At 40.9% G+C, this 19,324-nt stretch overlaps 1 protein-coding gene across 30 annotated transcripts in view; it reads right to left on the minus strand.

Annotated features, from left to right (window-relative positions):
• DTNA (dystrobrevin alpha) overlaps positions 1–19,324 on the minus strand; it is a 355,367-nt gene that overhangs the window by 124,314 nt on the left and 211,729 nt on the right. The window lies entirely within an intron of this gene.

A 19,324-nucleotide genomic window follows, 5' to 3' on the forward strand; every position in this document is an offset into this window, starting at 1 on the left:
AGTTTTTCTATGCATGATAATTTCAGGCAAGGTGGTTAGGTTCACATCTCTCTACTTAACCATATTACTGTCTGTAGTAATCACTTAAAAAGTACTATGAAAATGCCAACAGATAAAACAGAATAAAAAATTTTTTCAAAAAAAAAATTTGACATGAGGAGAAAGAAGATAATGAGAAAGTTAATGAAAATGCTGTTTAGCCCAATAGAGGACTTTGGGCTAAATACTAAGGGCTTTATAGGTTGATGGAGTTGAATTTTTTATAAAGCTAATTAAACTTTGGAAAAACCCAAGTTCCTCTCTCATTTATGCATATACATAAACATATATACCACTGTGTTCTGATTCTCAGGCATGGTAAACAGAAGGCTGATCTTTTTTGTGGGTCTTCCAATGGACTCTGCTCTTTCTCAAATATGGTTCTCTCTCTATGCTGTTTTTGGGTCCAGATTCCCCTCTCCTTATGTCTGGCTAACTTGCAATAACCCTTCAGCTCTTAGCTTAGGTGGATCTTCCTCTGAAATCCTAACTGTATGATCGGCTGTGTTCACTCTCTTTCCTCTGGGCCTCCAGAGCTCACTATCCCTTTCTCTCAATGCTGACAATTCACTTAACAAATCTTTACTGAGTGCCTTCTATACTCCAGGAACCAAATCAAGTTCTAGGTATAGAACAAAGATCAAGTCACAGTTCTTACCCCTAAGATGTTTACATTCTAGTCATGGAGATACAAAATCGTAGAAGCAAAGAAATCACAAAGATAGAAGATGAAAGATATGTGAGTGTGAGAGATACCAACTACCTGGGAGTAAATTTAACAGAACTAGGTTGTAGAAGACAGCTTAAAAGATAATGGAGTTGTGTACAAAATAACTCACAGAAGGGTAAAAGAAAATATTGGTTGTGAAACCCAATGTGATGCCAATTATTCCAGTCAAAGAGCCCCACCGGTGGTTTCTATGAGTGAAGAATTATATGCCTACTGACAGGAAGGGAAAGAAGGGCATGGAACTGCCTTGGTTTACAGAGTTTAGGGAAGAGTGTGTTCCTGTTTATGATGGGTGGTGATGTACAGAAGGGTCTGGCCTAAACAATAACTGGAAAGAGTAGGGTTATTAATGAAGTGTCTTCGGTTTGATAACAATTCAGTGCTGAACACAGTTAAGTACTTCCTCTTTATGATTTTAAGTACGCAGGTATGGTTGGTATATAGAGATCTGGAGAAAAACACACCCTTCCTGATTCACAGAACCCCATCCCCTTTACTCCAGAGGAAGTGAGTTGATAATAATCTGACATTCACAAAATAGTATGGATACAGCTTCCAATTCTTATTTCAAGAGTTTAGAAGTTGTGTCGAAGCAATAGAGACAGGGGATAGCACCAGTGATATGTTCTTGCATCTGTCTGTATGTTGGAATGAGATGAAAAGAACTGTTAAAAATAAATCACAATGGATGGACGGCTAGAAAGCTCAGACTGAAAATGTCAGGGAAGGAAAGACTGGCCTCCAAACCCAGGCTTACTGTCTGTACCCCTCAGCTGGTACCGTTTGTGACATCTCTTTTCTAGTTAACTTTTTGTGTGTCTCTCTGGAAGATTTGTGAGGACGATGACTTCAAACGTTTTAAATTCTTTACAGTGCCTAGTAAAATCCAATCAGTAAATGATATGACTAGTTAGTATTTATTGAAAAAAAAAAAGGAATGAAAAAAATAGAGGAAAGAAGAGGGACAATGAAGAGGAAAGCACACTAAGAGCCAAGTTTGTTCCCCAAGAAAAGGACTTTTAATGATATTTCCCAAAACTGACTCACAGAAGAGCTCATTTCAGGTTACACCAGTTTCAGAAATTAGTTATTTGAAATGAGGGAGTCTAATTTATATCTATTACCATCTAGGACCATACATTTTAAAGCAAAATCTTGTCTTACAAGACAGAAGTTAAAATAGATGCAAACTACATTGATGTCACCATGTGGTCTATTCATCATCATTTTGTGATTAATTAACTCATAAAAGAACCATAATGAGTTATATAACAGGAATCAATTCTCACATCTGAGTAAAATGTGTACCTTATAAGGACAAGAAGGAAAAACCCAGTAGTGTGAAATAATAGAAAACGTGGGACATAATTATAAATATAAAAGGAAAACAACACATTTCTCATTTTACCACTAAGGTTTCCTGGGAAGCAACACTATTAGATAAAATTGAGAATACATATTTATTACCCGTTGGTCACAGTCATAATAGGAAAAAGGGAAGGCATGCTAGTTTACTGCTTACATGGATTCAACAGAGGGACCGATGGACAGAGTCAGTCCATGAATCGAACAGCCAAGGAACACCACCGTGGGCTCCTTTGTTTCCAATTTAACTCTGATCAGTGGGACCTGAGACACATAATGCTTGACTGTCTTCTTAGCAAGACCAAAGAGCAAAACTTTCAGTAGAGGAAGGTGGGAGGTTTTTTGCAGAGAGCAATTTTGCTTCTGAAATTGTCACGAAGCTCTGCTCTTCATGAATTTCAGTATTACAACAGCTGCCCAAAGTCATATGGAGGAGATGCAGGGGGAAAGAACCCATCTGTGACAGTAGTAATGTCACAAGGTGTGTGGCTCACCAACAGGCCTAATCTGGTGTTTCTGTTACTCCTTCATGTAGACAAGATGCTGGCAACCTTAGAATTTACCAGATTGCATAAATGTCAAAATAGCAAAAGGAACTAACAGGTGATGAATAAGTGATGAGCCCCATTAAGTCATTTCCTTTACTAGGGTTCAGTCCCATGAATTATACAGGGTGTGCCTTGTTTTCACTTATGAGAATCTATCCATTTCATTTATTTAAGAAATATTTATAAGGTAACTATAACTTGTCAGATACTCTGCTAGTTGCTCAAGATTCAAGGATGAATAGGACATGATCCTTGCTTTTAAGAAGCTCACAGTTAGGAGGAGAAACAAATTATTCCAGATGATAATTGTATTTGGTATAATATGTACAATAATAAAAATATGTATTACTAAATATAGTAGTTTACTTCTGGGAAATCTGAAGGAGGCATCAAAGGGTGACTCTGGAACAGAGTTTTAAAGGATAAACAAGGATTTTCTAGAGAGAAATGAGTGCAGAGTTAGAGGTAATCATGGAAAAAACATGGGGCTTTAACAAGAATATATGGGAATAGGGAATAGTTCAGTATTGCTAAGTTCAAGTGTGAATAGTGATGCCAGAACAGGCATCAGATCTAGAAGGTCTAGACTGTGTAAGGTTTTCCAGAAGACCGGATGCCACCCATGGTTAAGTAGGAAACTGATGTGTACAGATTTAGGTTTTGGCAAGTCAACTTCAGCATACTGAGTGGAGGAAAGATCAGGTAGGAAGGAGGGTAGGGATGGGAGCACATGATTAAGGGAAGAGTCCAGTTGGCTGGAAACATCTGTAATTCAGGAAGAAGAATATATGTGTTATGGTAAAGATTGATTTGACATTCAGGGCATATGCAGTGGGACTTGGTGATTTGTGGTCCCCGGGAAAGAATGGTGGCGGAGGCAAATCAGCATTTGCTCTCCCATACCACTTCACACACTGGAGAAAGCAATCTGTTGCAGTAATGGCTTCACAGAAAGTGAGTTCATCAAGTCACTTTCTTCCAGCACTGTCATCAAAAGGGGGCCACAAAACTGGACGGGGAGGGCTCGTGTTCTCTGCCACTATTTATGGGGCACGGATGAAATAACAGAGTAGAACAGTGAGGGAACTAGCAAGAAATAGAGAATAAATCAAAATACAGGGCACAGAGTGTTAGAAGAAATGTGAATTGTATTTTGGCATAGTGAGAACATGTTCACATTGAAATATCACATTCTTGAGTTACTTCCTTCATGACAGTTCTTTAATCCAGCATCACCCATACTAAACACACATTTCTACGCCACATGACATAAGAAGTTTTAAACGTAAGATCTTAAACTGATGGTGTCTCACATTTGTATAACTTTCTGAAGATTATAAAATGCTTCTCCCCTATAACCCTGTGAAGAATTTGGGGAGATATTATTATTATTCCCCAGTGACACCTGAAAAACTTGACCCCCAAGCAGGTAAAAAATGTTCCCCCGAAACACATTTTCTAGCAGGGGAAGACATTTAATCCCTTTTTTTTTTTTTTGGCTTTTAATTTTTTTTTAAATGCCTAGGCTGCTATGAATTCTAATCGCCAGTAGCCTTACTCCAGCAGCTACTGTTCAATACAAATTAAGATTTCCTGAAACTAGTAAGTGAAAAGAAGTTGATAGAACTTGATTGACAGGCCAAAAGGAAATGAAGAGGATGGGTCCACAGGTCTTTCAAAATGCAGGAGAGATTTCTTCGTGTGCTACTCCCTAACAGAATCCTCCTCCTCTGAACCAGTGTTCTATTGGAACTAATCACGGAGATGAAAATGATTGCCCGCGTCCAGACTGTTGTAAACCCAGCCACGTAGAAACACACCAATGCACACACTGGTACACTCTCAACGTTTTAAATCCACACAAGCCGACAATGTTTTTAGACAGTCTGGCTCTGCTTTGCCTCTGCTCCACTTAGGCAAACACTTAAAACCTACAGACTTGGCGCTTAGTATGACGAGCCTGTTTCCAGGCTTTATTTATTTATTTATTCTGGCTCTGCTCCAGAGGGATGACATGAGGGTGCTGGATTCAGCAATCACCAGGCCCTGCGATCCCCCAAGTTAATGACTGCAGTCAAGGCCATTTCAAGCTCCTTTCCTCCTTTAATTGATTTATTGGTGGCATATAAATGCCTGTTTCCATTTCTGCTAATGAAAGAAGCCTCTGATAGGACTTTCTCAGATTTACATTCTCATCCTCATCTTTGGCAATATAATAAAAAAGTATTCAGAGCTCTTTCCCAAGGCAAAATATAATTGCACTTGCTTTTTACTTCCCATTCCTTTATCAAGATGAGCCCCTGTAAGTAGGAAAGCGCTGTGACTAAAATAAATGGCTATAATGGGGTTCGGAATCTTTTACTTTGAATGTCATCTTCTGCTCTTGGAACTTGGGTCTTATGATGGTGGGGGTGGGGAGAGGTATGAGCTCACTATTTTAGTATAATGACCGGCTGGATGCGTTATCTGGGATTTGATCTCCCCTGCAAAGAACCAACCATAGTAGTAGTACTCGGCTGTGACTGCCCATCACGCTAGCCTGGAGACCTTGTGAAAATGCAGATATCTGGATCTACTGAACCTGGGGTTGGAATGGAGCACTTGTGTTTTGTTTTGTTTTAAAGATTTTATTTATTTGAAAGAGAGAATGAAAGAGCACAAGCAGGGGGAGCGGCAGAGGGAGAGGGAGAAGCAGTTTCCCTGCAGGGCAGGGAGCCCAGCATGGGGCTTGATACCAGGACTGGGATCAAGACCTGAGCTGAAGGCAGACGCTTAACCAGCTGAGCCACCCAGGTGCCCCAGCACTTATGTTTTTAAGAGCACCACAGGTGCTCCTGACATGCTCCTAAGTTAGAAATAGAACAGTAGTTGACTTTGACCTCAGAACCTATTGGCAGAACTTTAGGGTGGAATTCTTATGTTGCTTTCTTTCTCTTATTTGTAAGACCCACTTTAAAAATGTACCTTGAGGGGCCCCTGGGTGGCTCAGAGGGTTAAAGCCTCTGCCTTCGGCTCAGGTCATGATCCCAGGGTCCTGGGATTGAGCCCCACATCGGGATCTCTCCTTGGCGGGGAGCCTGCTTCTTCTCTCTCTGCCTGCCTCTCTGCCTACTTGTGATCTCTCTCTGTCGAAAAAATAAATAAAATATTTTTTAAAAAATGTACCTTGAGCCCAGGAAGAAGACAATTAATTCTTTGGGGGATGTGAATATACAGAAACATTTACATACAATGATACGGGCACCTAAGGAGGCAAACTTTAAGAAATAAAAAGTGCCATTAAAAAGTTGAGAAGACTGGGGCACCTGGGTGGCTCAGTGGGTTAAGCCTCTGTCTTCAGCTCAGGTCAGGATCTCAGGGTCCTGGGATGGAGCCCTGCATCGGGCTCTCTGCTCAGCCGAGAGCCTGCTTCCCCACCCCCCTCCGCCGCCTGTCTCTGCCTCTTGTGATTTCTCTCTCTCTGTCAAATAAAGAAATAAAATCTTAAAAAAAAAAAAAAGTTTAGAAAACCATTATTATTCCAGGAAGAATGACTGAGTGATACTGTCAAGTCAGGAAGGAACTTGCTGTTCTGGGGTAAGAATGTACCTGGTGTTTAAGGACATTTGTTGTTTGGTTTTGTTTGCTTTCTTTTGGCTTGGTAAGAGGCTGGGACTTCTGCTCATTAGCACCTGCCATCACCTCCTTATTAGCCGTAATGGCTTAAAGATTGCAAGAGCATGGATGGGAGCAACTTGATGTGAGTAAAAAGGAAACTTTTAGAAGGAAGATGATGAAAATTTGAATTCTATAATGTGGGATTCGAAGTTATTAGAATGTTTCTGATGGACTGGAAATCCTGTCTAGAAGCTTGATGAAAAGGCCCTCTCCTAAGGGGAGATCACTCTAAGAGGGGGGTCGTCTATAGTGTTGCTGCCCACACTGCACTGGGACCCAAGATTTTTCAGAACATCACCTTTTATTCAATATCATGTGCCTTTGGGACAATGGTATTGTGTGTGTGTGTGTGTGTGTGCGTGCATGTGTGTGTGTGTTTGTATATCTATATTTCCCAAGAGGAATAATGTTAAGAGTATAGGCCACTTGGTCATGGTAGAACTATGGCTGTCCCCAACACCAGAGAGAGAGAGGTCTCTGTTCTCCTACTGGGATTTCTTAATTCTTAGCTTCTGGGGGATAGGTGCTAGGAAATGACCGCTTTCCGATCATTTGGGACTTTCTCAGTTCAGTGTAAGATGTCACGGCTCATAAACAGAGGTCTGTTTCTTTTTCCTACACGTCTAATAATTGAAAACAAATTAAGTGAAAAGTTCTCTCCCTCCAGAAGTAGAAGACTGATTATTTTTCATTAATCTTGCAATGGGACAGCACCCACTTTCTAACTACATTTTTGAGCCCCACTTAGAATAGTGAGATTATACTGTATATATACATAGACATTTATAAGAGTAAAACATTTTGAAAAGTGTTAAGATTATAATTCCAAATTCTGTTCAAGTGACTGAATTAAATTTATCTTCTCAATAATGAGGCTTCAAAATGACAGGATATATTAGCTCATTAAGCAGTGCAATGTTGTCCAGGCCATCATTTAAGTTATAGATCCTTCCAATGATTTGATAAAAGCTAAGGACACTCACCCCACCAAAATGTTTATTTACATACATGGATACACAAATAAAGGAAGTATAATTGCTTATGTGGGCTGGTTTAGGAGAAGAAGGCTGGGAATTGGTGGGGATCAAAGGTAGGTTTGTTTTATAGGGAGCACCAACTGTTGGTGAAAGGGAGCAGCCAATCACAATGAGGGTATCTGCAAAGAAACTGCCGAGAGAGAAAGTGCAAGAAGGCTTGTGGGGGGCTTTTGAGGCCAGGCAAACAGGAAGGATGTCGAGGAGAAGGCTGTGATGGGCTCCTCACATGGTAGAAACCAGCGTGCCTGTGTCTGCACACTTCATATTCATGTGTCAGGCAGAAACTCACATCTGATCAATCCCAAGTGCTTTAGGACATTATGGTGTGACTCCTGCTGCTTGAAAGATTCTAATGCATCTTTGTTTTGAAAGATCATAAGAAGAGTAGTAGAAAGAGATAGGTCCCCCCTTGTCTGATTCCAGTACATTAAGGGGAAAAAAATGGAGCAGTAACTGATGCATGGGCCAGTTGTTATCTAAACTTCTGGAAGTGTGACTTCTAGGAGAAGAACTGGGAAAAACAAAGTGAGATTAAGTGTAGGACATGGCATTGAGCAATCAAGATACAGACCAGGGAGGCTTGTATGCTTTAAAATGTCCATTTTTTATTTTTTAGGGTTAAGGTATGTTACGTGTGGGGACATTGAAAAGGCAGAGTCAGGTAAGAAAATTGTTTTCTGCAGTAGGACGAGAAAATCAGACCTTTCTGGGTAGAAATAGTAATAATAAGATGAAAAGAATAATCACCACAACACTATTTAAAACAATTACCCTGTTACAAAAAAAGCTTGCCCTGTACCAAGCATTATGCAGGAGTTTCTCATTGTGTTCTTAGAAGAGCACTGTATGTTGATATTGGTGTTCCCATTTTACCAATGTGGACACTGAACTTCTGAGAAATTAAGTAATCACCTAAGTGACCAGTTTAGAGTTTCAAACAAGACATATCTGACTACAGAGCCCACCGGGCTTCTTAAGACCAAAATGGCATTGTATGAAGTAAGACTCAAGCGAACGTCTCGTTTTCCTCTGAGGATGGTGGTGGTGGGACAGTCTCACACATACACACAATGAATGAGGCTGGAACATCCCTGAAGATGTGCGTTAGTGGATACCAAGGGGAGCTGGGTGGGATGGTGGTAAGGGTTTGAGAGCTGGCATGATTTCATTAAGGAAAGAAACCTACAGGTCATAAAGCTCATAGGTCTTCTGCACTCCCTACTTCAAGTTCTCCCACCTCTCCTCTTTTCATTTTATTCTCTCTTCCTGTCTCCAGACTCTTCTTCTTGCTCTTTCTTTTCCTTTCCTTAACTATTCTTCTTTCTTCACTTTCTTCCTTTCTACGTGTATGGGGGACTATGACTCAAACCAATAAAATAGACAGTTCTTAAGCTTGAGAAAGAAAGATCAAGCAAGGATAGCTGGAAAAGAAAACAGAAGGTTATATGGTGAGTAAGTTCTGTGGATCTAATGTACAGCATGATGATTGTAGTTAATGAATTTTAGACTTGAACTTTGCTAAGAGTATATCTTTAGCTTTCTCATAAAAACAAAAGAAGGTAACTACTTGAGGTGAGGAGTGTGTTAAGTAACTTGCTTGAGGGAATCATTTCAAAATGCACAGATATATCAAATCATGTTGTACATTGTACATAATATTATAGTTTTATTTGTCAATCATGCCTCAATAAAGCTGGGAAAATTAAATTTATGCCTTTAAAATGCAAATTTCCCTGGGAGAATCAGAAAACTCACCTTGATATAATTAATTTGGTATAAATTCTTCTTTTTTTTTTTTTCTAGAGAGAGGCAAGAGAACATGGGGGAGGGGTAAAGGGGGAGGAAGAGAGAGAGACTCTTAAGCAGGTTCCATGCCCAGTGTGGACCCTGAAGTGGGGCTTAATGTGGGGCTCATGACCCTGAGGTCATGACCCTGAGACCATGACCTTCACCAAAAACAAGAGCCAGACACTTAACAGACTGAGCCACTCAGGCACCTCAACTGTCCTTTGAGATAAAGATGACAAGAGGGCAAATGGGGAAAGGGGGCTAAGATAGGCAGGAAGATGTCAATAGGACCACCACTATCTTTTTACAGATTCAGAACCAATACAAAGCATGAAAAGAACACAGGGTTCCAAACACAGTCCATGAAGGATATGAAAAGATGAGAGTGTCTACTAAATTATTTTTAAGCCCCATTCCTCCCTAGTAATTCTTCTGTATGTCTCTCAAAATATATTTGTGCCAGAACAAATATTTTCAAAGGGCAAATCTCAAGAATCCTAGATGGTAAAAGAAGTTATTTTGTTCTCACTTCCAGTGAGGAATAAGGGAATCTACATTTAACAACTTTTCACTCTAGCGTAATCTGTCGGTAAAAAGTGGAATGGAGGCTAACCCGTAGTTAAATATTAAATTACTTAATATCATGGTATTTTTTTTCCTTTCTCTACTCAAATTCTCTCAGAAGAAAATATCTCAGGCTGATACAATATAAAACAACCCAGAAAATGGCACTGACATTGTAGGGACTCTGATGATTCCTATCCAGTAGAGTCACAGCCAAGTCTATGGGGTTAATATATGCACATGCCAAAATTAAATAGGCCACATGGAAAAGAAGCAGGCAGAGTGTATGAGCTGCCAGAAGTTATGGCTGCAAGATCCCCAGCAGTAAACAATGGCATTCTTCACACTATGGTCCTTTCCCTGAGACGAGGGCTGACTGGCCTGACAGGAGTAGAGAATGGAAAGAGAAGAAACAGAGGCAGCCCTTATTTCTTGCCTCTGGATCTGTTTCTGTGAATTAGAAGCCTCTTCGTTATGTCCTTCCTTTGAAGAGAATTTGTCTGAAACTAAGGAATGACTGGAAGAAATCTCTGTTTCTTGAGAGAACCATGGGCCTAAGTTGGTGGCTGCCAAGAATTTTAGTGGGGAAGAATAGCGGGTGGGAAGGCGCCTTCTTTCTCAGCCTTGAATCTCGCAGGCCCTCTGGATCATTTTGTGGAGGCAGAAGCATGAATGCCTGGGTTATGTAACAGGAAGGGACTCTGAGATTCATTTGCAGAGAATAATAACAATTATTAGTTAACATGCATTAAGTGTTTACCTTGTGTGGGTAGGCTCTGAATTTCTTACCCTAATTCTAAGATAGGTTACATGACACTACCCTGTTTTATACAGAAGAAAACCAAGTCCGAAGAGGTAGACAGAATAACAACCTCCCAAGGAGGTTCAGGTCCCAGTCTCCAAAATTTGTGAATATGTCACCTTATATAGCAAAAGGGACTTTGCAGATGTGATTAAATTAAGGATTTTGTGATGAGATTATCCTGGATTATGTGGGTGGGTCCAATATAATTATGAGTCCTCATAAAGGAAAGAGACACACTGAAGATGGGGGTAAGGCCCACAAACCGAGGGACACAGGTGGCCTCCCGGAAGCTGGGAAAGGCGAGGAAATGAATTCTTCTCTAGGACTTCCAGAAGGAAAGCAACCCTGCCAACACCTTGATTTTAGCCAGACCCTTTTGGGCTTCTGGACCTCCAGAACTGTAAGATAATATATTTGTATTGCTTTAAGCCACAAATTCGTGATAATTCATTACAGCAGAAGAGGACCCTAATCCAGCTTGAAAGGTTAGGAAACTTCTATGCGATCACATCGCTGGTAGCCACAGAACCAGGACTGGATTCACAAGTCTCTCCAGAGAGTCTATTTGCTACACAACCATCCTGTGTCTCCTTAGACTCTGCTGGCTTGCAAAGACCATTCATTCATTTACTGAGACCTACTATAACGTTTACAGTCCTATTTAATCCTTAGATCTGGAGGTGTTATTGTTCCTATTTTACACATGAGAAAAGTGAGGCTAAGAGATTTTTAAAAGCTAAAATTTATACCTAGGTCAGTCTCTCAGTCATTCTAATTTTTTTTTTTTAAGATTTTATTTATTTATTTGACAGAGAGATCACAAGCAGGCCGAGAGGCAGCCAGAGGGGGAGGGAGAAGCAGGCTCCCTGCTGAGCAGAGAGTCCAATGCAGGACTCAATCCTAGGACCCTGAGATCATCACCTGAGCTGAAGGCATAGGCTTAACCCACTTAGCCACCCAGGCGCCCCTCCTTCTGAGTTTTTAGCTTCCTATCCTTCTGCCATATATTTTTGACCAACATTTATTTAGCATATGCTAAACACATCACAAAACCTAAACTCAAATTTGAGTGCTTTGTCCCTCAGTAAGTCTTGAACAAATCTAGATATATAGGAGTCACTATATCAACCATGCTCTAGGAATAATCTACTCCGGATGGTTAGTGGTGGAATCTCTGGACACAGTTACCATTGACACATGCTCTTTCAATCTCAGTGGCTTAATGATTAGAATTAATTAGGCTACACTCTGATGCCATGTATATCAACACATTTAATTAGCTCTGGTTGCTTAATTTGTATGGTCAAATTTAATAGAGGTAAATCTAGTAAAGAATATTCTCAGATTATTAAGATATGAGATCACATATCTGACTATCACAATAGATGAATCCTTAGAACCCCAATCTATCACATATCAAGAATCATCTGGATGGGAGATTACCCTGCTTCTAATAGGTACCATATTCTGCAACATAGGAGGTGCTAGCTAACCAAAGGGTCTAGAAATGAGGTGCCTGCTACTGGGAACTTTATGATCCCCCCAAAGCCTATACTACAACGAATTGCATTTACCCAATTAAAAGATCACATCTTTTTATTATGTCACGTTATTTTTACCATAATATAAAGCACAAAGTGATATACAATACAATTATGTAGAAAACGGACTTGCCTAGAGGACCAGAAAACAAAGCTAACTGAATCATAATCCCCCACCTTAACTGGTGATGGAACAAATAAAACACACACATGCACAAACACGCCGTTTCTCTGACTCCATGGCACCCCTACTCCCCAGTACCACAGACAGGCCCCTAGAAACAGTCACAGAGAGGCAAAGTAAGAACTATAGCCCTCGAACAAAACATCTGTAGCCAAATAACATCAATGCCACCGTGGGTATGCTTCTGAGATTGTAAAAATCCAATCTTGTGATGCATAACTATATGTCTGTTGTGTAAATCTGTGAATACTGAAAGGAAGTGTTCCAGATTCATGCTCCAGTGTCTGCATTTATGAAAACAAGTGTCCCTGGACCTCGTGAGAACATACCAAAGAGTAACAAGCGGCAGGCTCAGCATCCAAGCCCGAACAAGCTGTTCCTTTTTAAATAAAGGCTTTGCGGAGGGGTACTCAAGCCGTTTCCTGCGGTCTGGCCACACAGACTAGCTCCCACCATTTCACTGTCATTTAATGCCCCAGAGCAGTGAGCCATTTAATAGCACGTTGGTGACTTCAAAGACGTAATGAGTCTAAACTACTACCTGAAATGATTAGGTACTGCAGGAAATCACTACCGAAAAACTGTTCTTTAAAAGCTCCAAAAAACTGTCGAAAGGGATTCTGGGACATCGGCAGTTGCTCTATGTGACCAACAGTATCCTTTGAGCTCACGTAGCGTAGAAATCCGTCTCCGAGGCTCCCTTCCAGCTGGGAGCTGTTATCTTCTTGGGCTTGAAATACAAATCAGTCCTGTCTCTTACACAGTTACATGAAGTCAAGGCATTTCAAATAAAAGACAGAGCCTGCATAACATTTCAGGGGCAAAAACAAAACAAAATAAAACAAACAAACAAATAACCAAAAAACAAACAAAAAACCCCCCAAAACAACCCAAAAACCAAAAAACTTTGTAAATAAAGGAGTCAGACCAAGAAGCTCCTCATTGTTATTTCCCCATTTGTACTATGTCAGTAAAATACAGTTTCCCAACTCTGTGGGGTCACTTGGTGAGAACAATGACACTCAGAAATCAAGCGATAGGTTAAGGCTGCACAGTCAAGTAGCAAAATCAAAAATTGAAATTCTTGGGTCCTGGTTAGAGATGCTTTTCAGTCCACAATATTGGATAACACTGCCTTCACAAGTCCATGACACTCCTCCTCTTTTCTGATGTGCCGATCTATTTCTTTGGGGCACTGCTCCTAGTGTCAAATGTTTTAGGAAACTTTTATCAAAAAATTAATATGGGGTGTTAGGGATGGGGGTCGGGGGAGTAAGGAATGAAAACCTTGGCACTCACAAATGATTGTCATGATCGCAAGGGCCTGCGGAAGTATTCTCAAGAAGGCAAGGCAGCGCCCTATGGAACCATAAGCCTGAAAATGTTTTAAATTTGAGTTATTGTTCTCTAAACTCCATTAATAGTCTGCAAAGCAGCCAAGCTAATGAGTTCTTGAAACGACAGTTTTTTGAAGTCTGGTGTGCCTTTGTTCATCCCAACTTTAGGATCACACCAATAATTTCTGGAGGTGTGTAGGGGGCCGACTTGTTGTGATGGTGAAGAATAGAAAGAGACTAAGCCTCTCACCTCCAAGCAAAAAGAAAAAAAAAAAAAGAGGTCATTTTTTAGTTTTTAAATACGACCAGTGTGCTTATTTTTTTAAAGATTATTTATTTATTTGACAGAGAGAGGCACAGCGAGAGAGGGAACATAGGCAAGGAAAATGGGAGAGGGAGAAGACGGCTTCCCGCTGACCGGCGAGCCTAATGTGGGGCTCGATCTCAGAACCCTGGGATCATGACCCCAGCCGAAGGCAGCTGCTTAACTAACTGAGCCACCCAGGCACCCCGTGCTCATTTTTAATATAGAGCCTGCTTATATCTGAATCACAATCAGAGCCTTTTTTAGTTTAAAAAAGTTCAAGCTAATTACAGTTTTTCTCTGCAAAAGTTGTCAAGAGTTGTCAAAACATGCTTTTGGCAACTTTTTCTAGCACAGCATTCCATGCTAATCCTCCATTAATGTGAGCTCACGGGCCTGGGCTCTCAGAACCAGGACTGGCCCGGGACTGTGAACTCTGCGTGAGACTCTAGATGGAAGGGATGTGGGAAAGAGACATTACTATGAGATCTGCCTTTCTTACTGTCAAATGTCCTCTTACAGACACTGTAGACTCCAAGAGTAGAGGCAAGGGACAGCAGATAGAAGGAGAGAATAAAGGGATCAAGGTGCAGAAGAAGCAGGAGGCAGAGAAGCTGAAGGAGGGTGACCACTCAACCTCAAAAAAGGTGTCCAGGCTTTCCTTGGTTTACTCAGTAATTGGGATTGTCAGTAAACCACGGAAGGGTAGAACCACAAATACGAACGCTTTTGTTTTGAAACAAGTAGACATACTACACTACTTAAGTTCTGGAGTCCCTGGGGTTCTCACTGGCAGAGGATATACCGTGGCTGTCTTTCTTGGTTTAGATGTCACGCCTTATTAAGGCAGCTTGTGATTATATGAGCTCATTCAGGAGCCTTGCCTTTTGTAGCTAACGGCCTCCATAGCAAACTAAGATACCTTCTGATGAACAGCAAGTAAATGCAGGATGGACTTCCCACCACCTTTAATTTAAAGACCAAATCCTTAAAATGTCTCTGTAGGATCTGAGCAATCTGGCTCCGAGGTTCATCACTGGCCACTGGTTCATCACTGGTGACTCTGTTCACTCATTGCCTTGCGGTCACAAATGGCTGGGGGTCCTCCCTTCCTCTGCCTGGAATATTCTCTTTTCTTTTCCCTGTACAAATCCCAACCTCTCTCAGCCCCAAACCTGGCCAGCTCCCATTAGCATCACTACCCTAGGGCAACCTTTCCTAATTTCACTAATACACTCTAGCTGTCTGCTTTCATAATGCCCTCATAATTTACTTTTATAACTTTTATCACAATTATAATCATAGAATACTTTATGAAATTGGTTTTTTGGGGTCTGTATCACTCATAAGACTGTCAGTTTCATGAAGGGTGTGCAGCATCTCAGCGATGTTCATTAGTACCACTAGTGCCTAAAAGGAATGAGTGAAGCAAAGGAGGATGATTTCACTGGCCACAGGCCATTTGGGTGCCTTCCACTGTACAGAGGCAGAAAAAAGGAGTCACTGGAAGATTTCTATGCCCAGGAGTTAAAAAATGCAAGCAGTAATGACAGAATATTAATCTGACAGTGTATATATAGGGTGAATTGGAGAAGGGGGAGACAAAAAGCCTGGGAAGATCAGACTTGGAAGGTTGGGTGGTGAAACTTGGCTTCTCCTCTCTCAGAGCAGCCATTTGCTGTATACACTGTTCAGAGGGAGGACCACACCACAGATGGCTCAGTTGTGGCTAAGAGAAACTACTTATAAATAAAATGAGAGTCCCACAGAGACTCAAAGGAGACTTGGCAGGTGAGGACCTGGTCTCAATGTCAGATTCCGGGAGGGAGAGTCAAGATGGCAGAGAAGTAGCAGACTGAGACAACATCAGGTAGCAGTAGATCAGCTAGATAGTTATCAAACCATTCCGAACACCTACAAACTCAACAGGAGATCCAAGAGAAGAAGAGCAGCAATTTTAGAAAAGAAAATTTACCACTTTATGAAGGGTAGGACGTGCGGAGAAGTGAATCCAAAGCGATGGGAAGATAGACTGTGGGGGGAGGGACCGTCTCCCAGCAAGCGGTGGAGCAACGGAGCACAAAATCTGAACTTTTAGAAGTCTGCTCCACTGAGGGACATCGCTACAGAGGCTAAGCAAGGGTGGAGCCCTCGCAGGGACAATGTGGTCTCAGGTCCCGTGGGTTCACGGAAGGATCAGGGGTGTCTGAGTGTCACAGAGCTCTCAGGTATCAGCGTAGGGAAGCCGACTACAGAAATGGAGCTGAGGAGTGAGCTCTGAGCTTGGGGTTACCTTAAACTGTGATGCACAGCACAGTCGGATCACTGCTCTTTGAGCAGGGACCCCACATGTGGCAGATCCAGGGAGACTCACCTTTGTCCTCTGGAGGAGCAGAGCAGCAGGAATCTGCTGGGTTTGGAGACTCCAAACAGGGCCGTGCATCAGAGACAGAAATGCTCGGTCACAGGCTGGGTGAGCTCGGAGCATGACCAGAGACCAGGGAGACAGGAGTGATTGAGCTCTTTTCTCTGAGGGCGCACCGAGGAGAGGGGCCCGGAGCTCTCGGCTCCTCCAGGCCAGAGCCTGGGAAGCTACCATTTTCATTCCCGTCCTCCAAACCGGTATGGAAAGTGTTCAGGGAACAAAAGCTCCCAAGAGCGAACCCGAGCAGATTACTTAGCCCGACCCCTGGCAAGGGTGGTGCAATTCCGCCTCAGGCAAAGACATTTGAGAATCACTGCAACAGGCTCCTCCCCCAGAAGATCAGCAAGAACATCCAGCCAAGACCAAGATCACTGATCAAGGAGAACAGCGGAATTCCAGAGGAGGGGAAAGCAAAGTATGGAATTCATGGTTCTCTCCCCATGATTTTTTAGTCTTGCAAAGTTAATTAAATTTTTAAAATTTTATTTCTTTCTTATCCTAATTTTTTTAACTTTTCCTCTTTTAATTTTTTTAACTAGTTTATCTTAACAATACCTCTCTAAAAAAACCTTTTTAAACCTTCATTATTATAGTCATAGTTTATCCTTCATTGTATCTAACTTTATTTTTTGTATACTATAGGCTTTTTTCTTCTAAAAAATTTTGGGATACAATTTCTTCTAATAGATCAAAATATACCCTAAATCTAGCACAGGGCTTTGTTCTAGTCTCCAGCCTAAGCACATTATCTCCACTTTCTTTTTCTTTCTTTTTCCAACCAACTTATCTTATCAATTCCTTTTTTAGAAATTTAAAAAAATTTTTCATCTTTATGGGGCACCTGGGTGGCTCAGTGGGTTAAAGCCTCTGCTTTCGGCTCAGGTCATGATCCCAGGGTCCTGGGATCGGGCCCCGCATTGGGCTCTCTGCTCAGTGGGGAGTCTGCTTCCCTTCCTCTCTCTCTGCACTTGTGATCTCTGTCTGTCAAATAAATAAATAAAATTTAAAAACAATTTTCATCTTTACAGTCATAGTCCATCCCTTCATCGTGTTTACCCTTATTTGTGTGTGAGTGTGTGTGTGTGTGTGTGTGTATGTTTTTCTTTCTTTAAAATTTTGGGAGGTAGTTTCTTCTAAGAGACCAAAATACACCCAAAATAAAGTGGGTGGCTCTGTTCTATTCACCAGTCTAATATATATATATATATATATATATATACGTATATATATATAGAATACATTTTTCTGCAGTCTTTGCCACCCTTTCAGTATTTTATTCTCTCGTTCATATATTCTTATCTGGATAAAATGACAAGGCAGAAAAACTCACCACAAAAAAAAGAACAAGAAGCAATACTGAAGGCTAGGGACCTAATCAATACGGACATTAGTAAGATGTCAGAACTAGAGTTCAGAATGACAATTATCAAGGTGCTAGCTGGGCTCAAAAAAGGCATGGAAGATATTAGAGAAACAGTATCTGGATAAATAAAAGCCCTGTCTGGAGAAATAAAATAACTAAAATCTAACCAAGCTGAAATAAAAAAATGTTATTAATGAGGTGCAATAAAAAATGGAGGCTCTTACTGCTAGGATAAATGAGGCAGAAGAGAGAATTAGTGATATAGAAGACCAAATGATGGAGAATAAAGAAGTTGAGAAGAAAGACAAACAACTACTGGACCACAAGGGGAGAATTTGAGAGATAAGTGATACCATAAGATGAAATTCCAGAAGAAGAAGAAGGAGATGGGGGGCAGAAGGTATATTGGAGTGAATTATAGTAGAGAATTTCCCTAATACGGCAAAGGGAAGAAGCATCAAAATCCAGGAGGCACAGAGAATCCCCCTCAAAATCAATAAAAATAGGTCCAAACCCCGTCATATAATAGTAAAACTTACAAGTCTTAGTGACAAAGAGAAAATCCTGGAAGCAGCCTGGGACCAGAAGTCTGTAACATACAATGGTAAAAACATTAGATTGGCAGGAGACTTATCCACAGAGACCTGGCAGGACAGAAAGAACTGGCATGATATATTCAGAGCACTAAATGAGAAAAACATGCATCCAAGAATACTATATCCAGCTAGGCTATCACTGAAAATAGAAGGAGAGATAAAAAGTTTCCAGGTCAAACAAAAACTAAACGAATTTGTAAACACCAAACCAGCCCTACAGGAAATACTGATAGGGGTCCTCTAAGCAAAGAGAGAGCCTAAAAGTAGTAGACCAGAAAGGAACAGAGACAATATACAGTAATAGTCACCTTACAGGCAATACAATGGCACTAAATTCATATCTTTTAATAGTTACCCAGAATGTAAATGGGCTAAATGCCCCAATCAAAAGACACAGAGTATCAGAATGGATAAAAAACAAAACCCATCAATATGCGGTCTACAAGAAATGCATTTTGGACCCAAAGACACCTCCAGATTTAAAGTGAGGGGGTGGAAAACAATTTACCATGCTAATGGACATCAAAAGAAAGTGGGGGTGGCAATCCTTATATCAGATAAATTGGATTTTAAGCCAAAGACTATAATAAGAGATGAGGAAGGACACTATATCATACTCAAAGGGTCTGTCCAACAAGAAGATCTAACAATTTTAAGTATCTATCCCTCTGACATTGGAGCAGCCAACTATATAAACCAATTAATAACAAAATCAAAGAAACACATCAACAGTAATACAATAATAGTAGGGACTTTAACACCCCCCTCACTGAAATGGACAGATCATCTATGCAAAAGATCAACAAGGAAATAAAGGCCTTAAATGACACACTGGACCAGATGGACATCACAGATATATTCAGAACATTCCATCTCAAAGCAACAGAATACACATTCTTCTCTAGTGCACATGGAACAGTCTCCAGAATAGATCACATCCTGGGTCACAAGTCAGGTCTCAACTGGTACCAAAAGCCTGGGATCATTCCCTGCATATTTTCAGACCACAATGCTCTGAAGCTAGAACTCAATCATAAGAGG

The sequence above is a fragment of the Lontra canadensis genome, unplaced genomic scaffold (genome assembly GCF_010015895.1).
Source record: "Lontra canadensis isolate GAN:19392208 unplaced genomic scaffold, GSC_riverotter_1.0 scaffold17, whole genome shotgun sequence".
Lineage (NCBI taxonomy): Eukaryota > Metazoa > Chordata > Mammalia > Carnivora > Mustelidae > Lontra > Lontra canadensis.